The following is a 10,560-nucleotide window of genomic DNA, read 5'->3' as shown; positions in this document are numbered from 1 at the left end:
TGTGTCGGTCCAAGACCGAAAGTTTTATCCTAACACAAAATTCATAATATGTCTAGCAATAACTCATGGAAATAAATTCCAAACAAATATAATATTATTTAAAATAATATTCTTAACTCGGGGAAAACAATCCCGACCCGAGTCGTTTCAAGGTACCCGAATCGCAGGACGTTACAATTCTGGGAATAACTCATGGAAATAAATTCCAAAACAAATATAATATTATTTAAAATAATATTCTTAACTCGGGGAAAACAATCCCGACCCGAGTCGTTTCAAGGTACCCGAATCGCAGGACGTTACAATTCTGGGTAGCAGGCTGAGCCGTAGCTGCAACATCCGCCACACTCTAGTAGGCTGAACGAGGGTCTGGTTGGCTCCTGCAACAGCTGATTTTGCCTCTTTTAGATTATCCATTCTTGAGCTCGAGCCAAGAATTCATCTACACTTTTCACTCCTTTCCTTTGGAGCTCCTTCCATAGATCTCATCCTACAGTGATTCCGGTTCTCATGGGCTAGGCACTGTTGTCAGCGTCTCTAACAGGTCGCTACATTAGTAAATTGTTTGAGGTAGGCTTTCAGGGACTCAACGCGCAGTTACTTAATGTTGGCTAGTGAGTCGGCCTCCACTTGAACCTCTTTAGCTGCTCTGAATTGTCTCTTGAACTCGGATGTAGCTTTTTCCAAGATGTTATTGAGTGCTTCTTATATTTTTTGAACCATAACTTGATTGGTCTCGTCAAAGTAGCTGGGAATTGAACACGCTGCAGGTCGAGGCCCACATTGTGGGCCATCAATAGAGTGTTGATGGTCCCAATATGGTTGGACAGATTAGTGGTTATGTTATATGTGGGCGTAGTTGGCATCCTAAAGCCAACGGGATATGGAGCTGCTATGATATGATGAGAAAAAAGGCTCAAGCTCCTCATCATAATCGCAGTCATCTATATTTTTATCAGCCAGGAGCATCTTCATTTGCATCTCCATTAGGGCCAGTCATTCGAGGGTTGGATCGAATACTAGGTCCTTTTAGCCAAATCCAGGTTTTGAGTTTACTTCTAGTTCTGGACTGATGGGAGCTTTCAAAAACTCCAATATTTTTTTTGTGTTCAATGAGGATATCGAGATTGGGTTAGTTTTGAGTCTTAGTATGAGATGCCCTTGTTTCTAGGTTATTTGGGAACTAGTTACTAGCTCCCATCCTATTGTGCGTGTTAGCTGGGTTATTGTCCCTTCAAGCTTAAGCTCGGTTAGGCTGGACGTTCCTATTGTCACACAAGATAGACAGATCTCCCCTGTTATGAGTATAGCTCAAATCAACATAGTGAGATGTCTGTCTTCTTTGCGTGTTTAGATGATCATGCATGTGGGGCTGTGGATTGAAGCGCAAGATTTTATTTGAACTCAACTAATTTCTCATATCGCTTTTGTGCCTATGGGAATTCGTGTTACGGGCATTCCCGGTCCTGCCCCCACGATGGCCCTCTATCCAATAACTACCATCCACGAAGCTTACTTCTCATGGTTGTGGTTGAGGAGATGGATTATTAGCACAAGATCGCGGGGCATATGTGTATTCTGCAGGTAAAGAATATCTCCTTTCATTCTCGTGCCCCAGTGCATTCCTCTGTGGGCATGGTGGTGTTGGATGACAAATAGGTGAGGGAGGATGCCTTATTGGTGAAGAAATCTGTGTGCCATCTTGATGGACCAAATTGGTGCGCCCATTTTTTACTCTTATTTCTCGAGTTTCTGGCAACACGGAGTACTTACGTGGTACCTGTGCGGTTGGTTGAGGCACTGATGGATTCACATGGATTTATGCCCTTCTTGAAGAGGTCTCAGCTCACCCTGCCTAGATAGACTAATTTATGTGAGTGTGAGCCACTTTTTCATTCCTGCGGTTATTAGCAGGAAGGTTGTTCCTAGGAGTCCGCTCGGAAGGCATAGATCTCAGTGTTGTTGTTCTGGCGGAATGGCTTAGATCAGGTCAATTATTTTGGTTGGACTAAGATCTATGGGACCCACTTTGCCTTCTTTCGTCATTCTCGCTGATTACAGGAGAAGGTAGTCGAGCCATGATCTCGTCTATTCGCCTGGGCAAGGTGGCTCCTCAGCTGAGCATTCTCCATATCAATGGCAGTCAGGTACCCAGGATTAGGGTTCGGTGGGCGCAAGGCCGAACTTCCAGCATCATCCTGGTCCATGTGTTGTTTTCTTAGGCAAAGTTTTGCGGACTTACCTTCCCCAGTGGAGAAGGTCATACGGTGACCTCCCTGATCATCAAGCTGCTCCATTTCATTGTCGTGCACGAAACGAGTAACCACCATGATAATTTTTTTATTAAATATCGTGCAAGATTGCAAGCTTAATATGCTCTTAATGAAGCACCAATCCATTGATGCGGTTTTCATCAGCAAAGGATTTAGAAGTTTGAAATAGAGAGATTAAGCTTATTGTAAACAGAATCTAAACAAATATAAAAACACTCACAATTTACGTCGTTCAGTGATTAAAATCCACCTAGTCCATGAGTCATTATTATTGATCGGTTTAGGAATCCTAGGACAATTTCGGCAAAATATTTGCATACAGAATGTCTGTCCTTTTTACTATTCATTCCCATTGTATTTATAGGGAATTATGGCAGACAATAATGGGTAATGTTACTGTAAATGGTAACGTACAATATTGGGAAACTTCCCAAGTTGATGGACAATTAAATATCGTAAGTAAACCTATTGTCATTTTACATCAATCAATAAATAAGTATAACGATTGTATATATTTATTGCACATCTTGGACATCCAAGTCTGTAGGGATTATCCCATTCGATCTAGATGCCATTCTCGAGCTAGATATGACTGGAACAATATGGTTTGACTTAGATAATACTCGGGCTTGATGCAGGCGATCTAGACGCAGGGTACCTCGATCTCTGTCATTTGCATCTCTAATGGTCTAGAAGATCCTAGACTGTTTTGGACTCTGTGATACAGCCTCGAGCTATTTGGCTAATTGTTAATGAAACATTTCTAAAGTCTTGTGTTCTTTATTTATTTTGTGCCAGCTGTACCCTGAGCAAGATAGTTGAGATTGTGTTTTTAGGGTACAACAGATTCCTTACTTTAATATGTTGCTAACTATTTTATTCATTAAATAAGATCTTAATTCTCTTGTACGCTGTAACGACCCAAATTCACTAATAAGGCTTAAGGGCCTTGATTAGTGCGCTAGGAGGGCATTAATGGAATAAATGTGATTAAATGAGTAATTATATGTTTATTAAAGTTTATATGATATTATGTGGTAATGTGATATGAAATAAATATGTGATATATGTGAGAACCACATTATTATGTGGACAGGTTCGCTGAGCACGACTCAAGACGATTCTAGGGTCAGATAGTGGGAAAAGACATAACGGGGCTTAAGATATGACTTTGGATAAGTCGGGGGTATATTTAGATAGCGGGTGGTGATCTGGACTATCGGATCATGAAAATAAATATATGGAGATATATTTGAGGTTAGGATGTCTAGGCGGGAATATTGGGGGATTTTACCATTTTGGCCCTCGGGAACGGTTCCGGCACCCTGAGCCTCGGGATTAGCTTAATGTGTGAGATAGACATAAGGAAGCCTTTAGAAAATACAAACCGACTAAACACTCTTGTCTCAGCTTTCTCTCACGCTCAAGGAAAACAAAGGGGAAGGAAGGAAACACAGAAAACTAAGGGGAACAAGCTGGAATTTGTGGTGAGGATTTGGAGGTTTAGCTTAGGAGTAAATCAAGAACTAAAACAGGGATTAAGGTAAGCATCAAATCTTCTTTTCTGTGGTTGAAATTCTGAGTTCTAGCTGGGTTTTGGTTAAGTGTTGAAACAAATATAGTTTTGGTGTTTTAAGGCAGAATTAAGAAGGAACTTGGGAACTTAGCTTTGCTATGGTTTGGTGAGGTGATTCAACAGCAAAGGTAAGTCTCAACTCCAGGTTTAGAGGTTTTAAATTGAGTTTGAGTGGCTGGTTTGACTGTTTATAGCACTTGGGTTTCAAAAATTGAAAGGAGGAGATTAGAGTGTGCTAGGCTGTGTTTTCTTCGGAATTATGTTGTTTAGATCATGCTAAAGAAGTTGGGAAGCTTTGGGGTGGTTTAAAGTGAGGTTTCAGGCTTAGGAATGGTGTAAATTCTGGGTTCGAAGGGGAGGGTCGCGGCTCTGTTCTAGAGTGCTGCGGCCCTAGCATGCAAAAGAGCCAAGAAGGCTCGACCAAGGGAGGGCGCCGCGGTGCCCAAGGCAAGGGCCGCGGCGCGTGAGCTCGGTTTAAGCGGGCCGGAGTCAGTGGGTTAAACAGAGGGTGCGGCCTAAGTCGTCGGCCCTGAATATTATGTGATATGAGTATTATATGCGGTAGAATGTACCTTGAATTGGATTGTATATGTTGAATATCTGTTGAGGATTATCTGATGGGAATACATGCTTATTGAACTATTTGTCTGTTATCATTGTTTGAGTTATTTATGATGTTTTCTTGCTGGGCCTTGGCTCACGGGTGCTACGTGGTGCAGGTAAAGGCAAGGGCAAGTTAGATCAGCCCTGATTGGAGAGCTCAGCGAGCAGAATGTACATAGCCAGGTGCTTGACCGCCACGGTTAAGGTCTAGGCAAGGACGAGAAACCTGAAGTCTGTTTGTTTTGCCTTAGTATGGCTAGTGAATACACATGTATTTTCGGGAGCCCGTAAACTTATTCTAACTCTGTTTTTATATGGGATCCCATGTTTACTACAGTTTAAATGTATGAAATGAGTCTTTTGAGACCAAAACCTTTTTATCCTAGCTCTTACATGTTTAGTGACACATTTTCAAAATAATGACTTGATTAGCAAGTCTTGCACCTTTATAAGTACACAGTGTAACGGTCTTGGCTATCCAGGGCGTTACATACGCATACAAGATCATATTCTCGTTAATGAATATGGAATTTTTTGATATTTATGTATAAATTATTCAAACAATAATTTCGATAATCAAATATAATAATATTGTACTTTTATTTAAATCAATAAAGTGGTCTTTTCACATGCTTTTAAATCAAGTGAGGCATCTCTCACAATCCCATATTTCGTATATGACCCATAAAAGACTTTGGAGGAAGTGTCTTGGTAAACGGGTTTGCCATGCTTTGTTGTGACGCTATCTTCATAACTGTCACGGCACCTCTGTGCACGATCTCTCTTACCAGATGGTATTTTCATTCTATATGCTTTCCTCTCTTTCGATTTATAGATTCCTTTAATTAGCTACTGCTGCACTGTAGTCACAGTACAAGATTAGTGGCTTCTCCATATCTGGAATCACTTCCATATAGTATAGAACTTCCTGAGCCAAACCACTTCTTTAGGTGCTTCACAAGCTGCTATACTCTCGACTTCCATGGTTGTATATGCAACACTGGATTATTTGATACTTCTCAAAACTACAACTTCTCCACAAAGAGTGAAAAGTGATCCAGACTAACATCGATTTATGAGAGTCTTTGTCACATTTTTAATCAGAATCAGTGTATCCAGTAGGGTTTAATGCACCCCTGAATAAACAAGCATATAATCTCTCATTCTCCGAAGATACTTGAGTATGTGCTTTACTGCAATCTAGTGTTCTAAACTAAGATTTGATTGATAACGACTAATAATTCCCACTGCATAGCATATGTCGGGCCTTGTACACAACATAGCATACATTAGACTCCCATCTACTGGGATACTTTCTCATGTCCTATTCTTCCTGAGGTGTCTTTGTACATTGCTCATTGGAAAGAGTAATTCCATGTCTGATCAATAACCGGCCTTTCTTGGAATTCTCCCTTGAGAACCTTTCCAACACTTTATCTATATAATTTGTTTGAGAAAGTGCCAAGAGCTTGTTCTTCCCATCCCTTAGGATTTGGATTCCCATAACATAACTCGCTTTGCTCAAATCTTTCATTTGGAACTTTTCAACTAACCACTTCTTTACATTTGACTGTGTCTTTACATCATTGCCAATAAAAAGAATGTCATCCACGTAAAAACTAAGAAAACCACTACTTTCCCTTTGATATATTTATATACACATTCTTCATCGACATTCTGTTCAAAACCACATGTTTTAATTGTCCCATAAAAGGTAATGTTCTAAGATCTTGATTGTTGCTTCAATCCATAAATGGATTTTAGAAATTTACACATCTTATGATCTTCCCCTTTCTTCACGAAGCCTTTTGGTTGTACCATATAGATACTTTCATCAAGATAGTCATTTAGAAAAGTTTTCTTAATGTCTATCTTCCATATCTCATAGTCATTAGTGGCTGCTATGGATAAAAGAATGCATATGGATTTTAGGATGGCAACCGGAGAAAATGTCTCTTCATAATTGACTCTCTCTCTCTCTCTCTCTCTTTGTGTGTAGATATCCTTTGGCTATAAGCCATGCCTTGCAAGTCTCTACTTTCCCATCAACAACTCTTTTCTTCTTGAAGATCCATCTACACCCAATGGGCTTGACTTCCTCAAGCGGGTCTACAAGTTTCAAGACGAAATTGGAATACAACGATCCCATTACTTGGTTCATGGCTTCTTCCAATTTTTCCTTTTCACAATCTTCCATTGCCTCTTTAAAGGTCAATGGGTCATCCTTGTGTGTGTTAGAAATATGGACGTGTGCTTTATGTTCATAGCGAACGGGTTGTCTCACAACCCTCCCTCTACGACGTGCACCAGGGTTTTCTTTTCAAGAATTTTGGTCTCTTTGGTCTTTCATTTTTAATGATGATGATGGTGGAATTTTATCAGCAATGAGTTCTACCAAAACTACATTGCTCCAAGGTTTATCATTTGTTATGTATTCATGCTCAAGGAAGGTTGCATATGTAGAGACAAATACCTTTTTGTCCTTTTGACTATAGAAGTAATCACCTCGTGTCTCTGAAGCATAGCCAACGAAAATACACGCTTCAAACCTTGAGTCCAGTTTCCCTGACTTAGGTCTAAGCACATGATCGAGACAATCCCAAATGCGAAAATGGGTCAAACTAGGTATGTTACCATTCCAGAACTCTAGAGGTGCCTTGCTTATTGTCTTAGATGAGACTACATTCAAAATGTAAGTCATTTTTTAAAGTGCATGACCCCAGAATATGAGAGGAAGAGATGAGTAGCTTAACATAAACATGACCATGTCCAACAAGGTCATATTTCTTCTATCTGAAAAAACATTTTGTTGTGGCGTTCGAGGTGCTATGAGTTTGGATATAATGCCATGATCCAACATGAAATCCTTAAATTCCAAGTCCAAATATTTACCACCTCGATCTGATCGAAGCTTCTTAAGAGATTTATCTAATTGTTTCTTAACTTTAACTTTGAAGTCTTTAAACTTTCCAAAAGTTTCTGACTTCCTAAGCATTAGTGTAACGTCCCAAAATTCCTAATAAGACTTGGTGCCTTGATTACGGGCCCGAGAGGGAAATATTGGAATATTTATGTGAATTAATTGGATATTCATTCGATTATGTGAATTACATGTGATATATTATTATATAGCTTATTATGCATGATTATGTGAATTATGTGAGTTATATTATAATATGACTATATTGGCATGTTTAGGTGTATTAAGCATGCATCTGGGCTCATTTCTTATTAGAAGGACATTTTTGTAATTTGGCCTGTTGAGGGCATATTTGTATATACATGTGTGCATATTGGTTGGGACCATATTATTAGGTGGATACATTTGAGTTATTTGGCACGAGATGATCCTAGGGAGCAAGTAGTGATTTAGTCACAACGGGGAGAAATACATGGCTCAGGGCGAGCCAAGGCGACTCATTGTAGCGTGAGTCGTATTTTGGGAAAAATAGCAATATTCTGGGTTTAGCGGAATTGTTTGAGGAAATTTGGGTATAGGTCGGGATTAGAGAGTGAAAATGAAATTTTTTCCCTTATGGGGTGTTGAGAGAGAAGCGGGTTGAGTGGGGGTATTTTGTTCATTTGGGATCGTTCGTATATAAAGGTTCGACTGAGTTCATTAACTCAGAAAAACACTCAAGTCTCATTCCCGTTCTCTCTCTCCCATTCACTCTTCCCACTCGTTAGCGTTTTCGAAGGAAGCTCGAGTTTTAGAGCTCGGATTCAAGAGAGGTTAGAGTCATAACGATTATTGGGAAGATTAGAAGCTTGATAGCCCGGGATTTAGCGAGAAACAAATTTATCAGAGGTAATTTGAGCTCCTAAACTTCAGAGTTTTTTGTTTTTTTACAGTTTGTTAAGATTGATTGAATTTTATGGTTTTGGTGAGTTTTGATCCGTTTGTAAGTTGGGTTTTGTTGCCTGGGATGTACTGACGATGTTTTGGGATTGAATTATGGGTTTGGTACTATTTTGGGGTGAGTTTTGGAGGAATTGACTCGGATAAAACTAGGTTCGTGGGGTCGCGCCATGACCCTCATGAAGCCATCGCTCCGCGACCCGTGCCAAGAAAAACGAGAGGCTGGGCTTTCTGACTTGTGGATAGTCACGGTGCCAGTGAGGGGCACCGCGGCTCAAAATGGGAATATTTTCCAAAGTAGGTTTTGAGTGATGGGAACTCAAACCTAAGGGCTCGGGAATGATTCTACTACCCAGTTTAGTAGAATTCTAGGTCCTAGAGATAGGACTCGGTCCAGAGGTCTTTATTTGCTCAATATGGTTGTGAATGGGCCAAGCCCTAAATGCAATGGATATCATTTATTATGGTTGTGAGTAGGGTACCACTAGGGCTCGGAACAAGATCGTGCTCTGGGTTCGTGGTTAACTTGCTTGTGCTTTGACAAGAGGTAAGAACACTGCACCCGGTCTGTGTTTAGGGCTTGGCCCAATTATAATACATGATTATTACTATGCTGAGAATGTTTTATTAAACATGTTGAATGCATTGTGCTTACCTGTGTTATGTAATAATTGCTTGTCTGTATATCTGATTGGGAAGCTCAACTCATAAGCTGAGGATTCATCTGTGTTATCTGATGAAGAGCTTGGCTTATAGTCAAGGACATATTTATTTTAAAAAGACTTGGCTTATCAACCGAAGGCTATAGACTCAACTTATCAATCGAAGGTTAAAGACTCGACTTATCAGTTGAAGGTTAAAAGACTTGACTTATTTGTCGAAGGCTACAGACTCAACTTATCAGTCGAAGGTTAAGGCCTTGACTTATTAGTCAAAGGTTAAAAGACTCGACTTATCAGTCGAGAGTTAAAAGACTCGGCTTATCAGTCGAAGGTTAAAAGACTCAACTTATCAGTCAAAGGTTAAGGGACCCGACTTATAAGTCGAGGGTTTAAAGGCTCGACTTAGGAGTTGAGGGCGGAAGTAACGTGCTAAATGCTGGCCGTTAGGGCTAAGCCAACCCAGAAGTGAGATATACACTTGATCGCACCTAGGTTCGCCTAGAATTTTAAGCATCAGACCTGCTTGGCCAGCTCTAAGGCTTGTTATATGAGAAATTGGGCAATAGACTCTGGTGTGACCTTATAGTCACTTATCTGAATTGATTGCATGCATGAGTAGGGTTATTACTGCTAGGCATGCTATTTATAATATACTACTTATAAGCATGATTATGTTTTCTTGTTGAGCCTCGACTCACGGGTGCTAAATGATGCAGGTAAAGGAAAGCAAAAGCTGGACCATCCATGAGTTGGAGGGCTTTAGGGGCAGAGTGTACATATGCTACCTACTCATCTGCCGCGACCGAGGTCATCAGTTCGATCTAGGGTTGGACCCTAATTTTGCCGCCTAGGTTGGCTTTTGTATACATTTTTGGGTTTGTAATTTTGAGACTATGTTGGGATCCCATGTATTGATGTCAAACTCTTTTAATGAAATAGTTGACTTTTGACCAAAATTGTTAGTACCTAAGCTTGTGGTTAGTTCTAATTATACGGTTTAAGTCTAAATGTATCGTTTAGCAAGTTAAGCACTATTTAAACTACATAGTGCAATGGTCCTTGATTAGGAGGGCGTTACAAATAGGTATTCACTACTAGGTCGGTCGACCGTTAAAGTTAGATAGCTATTCTCTAAAAAAAATTCCTGAATTTTAAACTTGACATATTCCAACCCAAATCACCCCAAACTGCTCTGCAATTCAAAATCTAAGCACCAAACAAGTATACACACTATGGGGCATTAAATAACAACAACCCAATACCAAAAATTCCAACTTAAATTCTCAATTTAAACATTTAGGTCAAGAATTCTCAAATCCTAAAACTGAGCAAAATTCTAGTTTTTAACTCAAATTTAAATCTCAAATCCCTCCAAAATCATGTTTCTAATCTCTATATGTCTACCCAAACAAGCTAGAGCCATGAGTTATGAAAATTAAACCAAATCCTCAAAATTCCTCAAGAACAAATGAATAACAAACTAAAAAGAGTGATAAGAATCCTTTCCTCTTCTCTAAACTTGATTCTCTGTGAAGATGAGGAAACCACTGGCTGCTAACTCTCCCTTGAAGTTTGAATTCCCTTATA

Source organism: Humulus lupulus, chromosome 1 (assembly GCF_963169125.1).
Source record: "Humulus lupulus chromosome 1, drHumLupu1.1, whole genome shotgun sequence".
Taxonomy (NCBI): domain Eukaryota; kingdom Viridiplantae; phylum Streptophyta; class Magnoliopsida; order Rosales; family Cannabaceae; genus Humulus; species Humulus lupulus.
Note: the sequence above shows the minus strand (reverse complement) of the source record.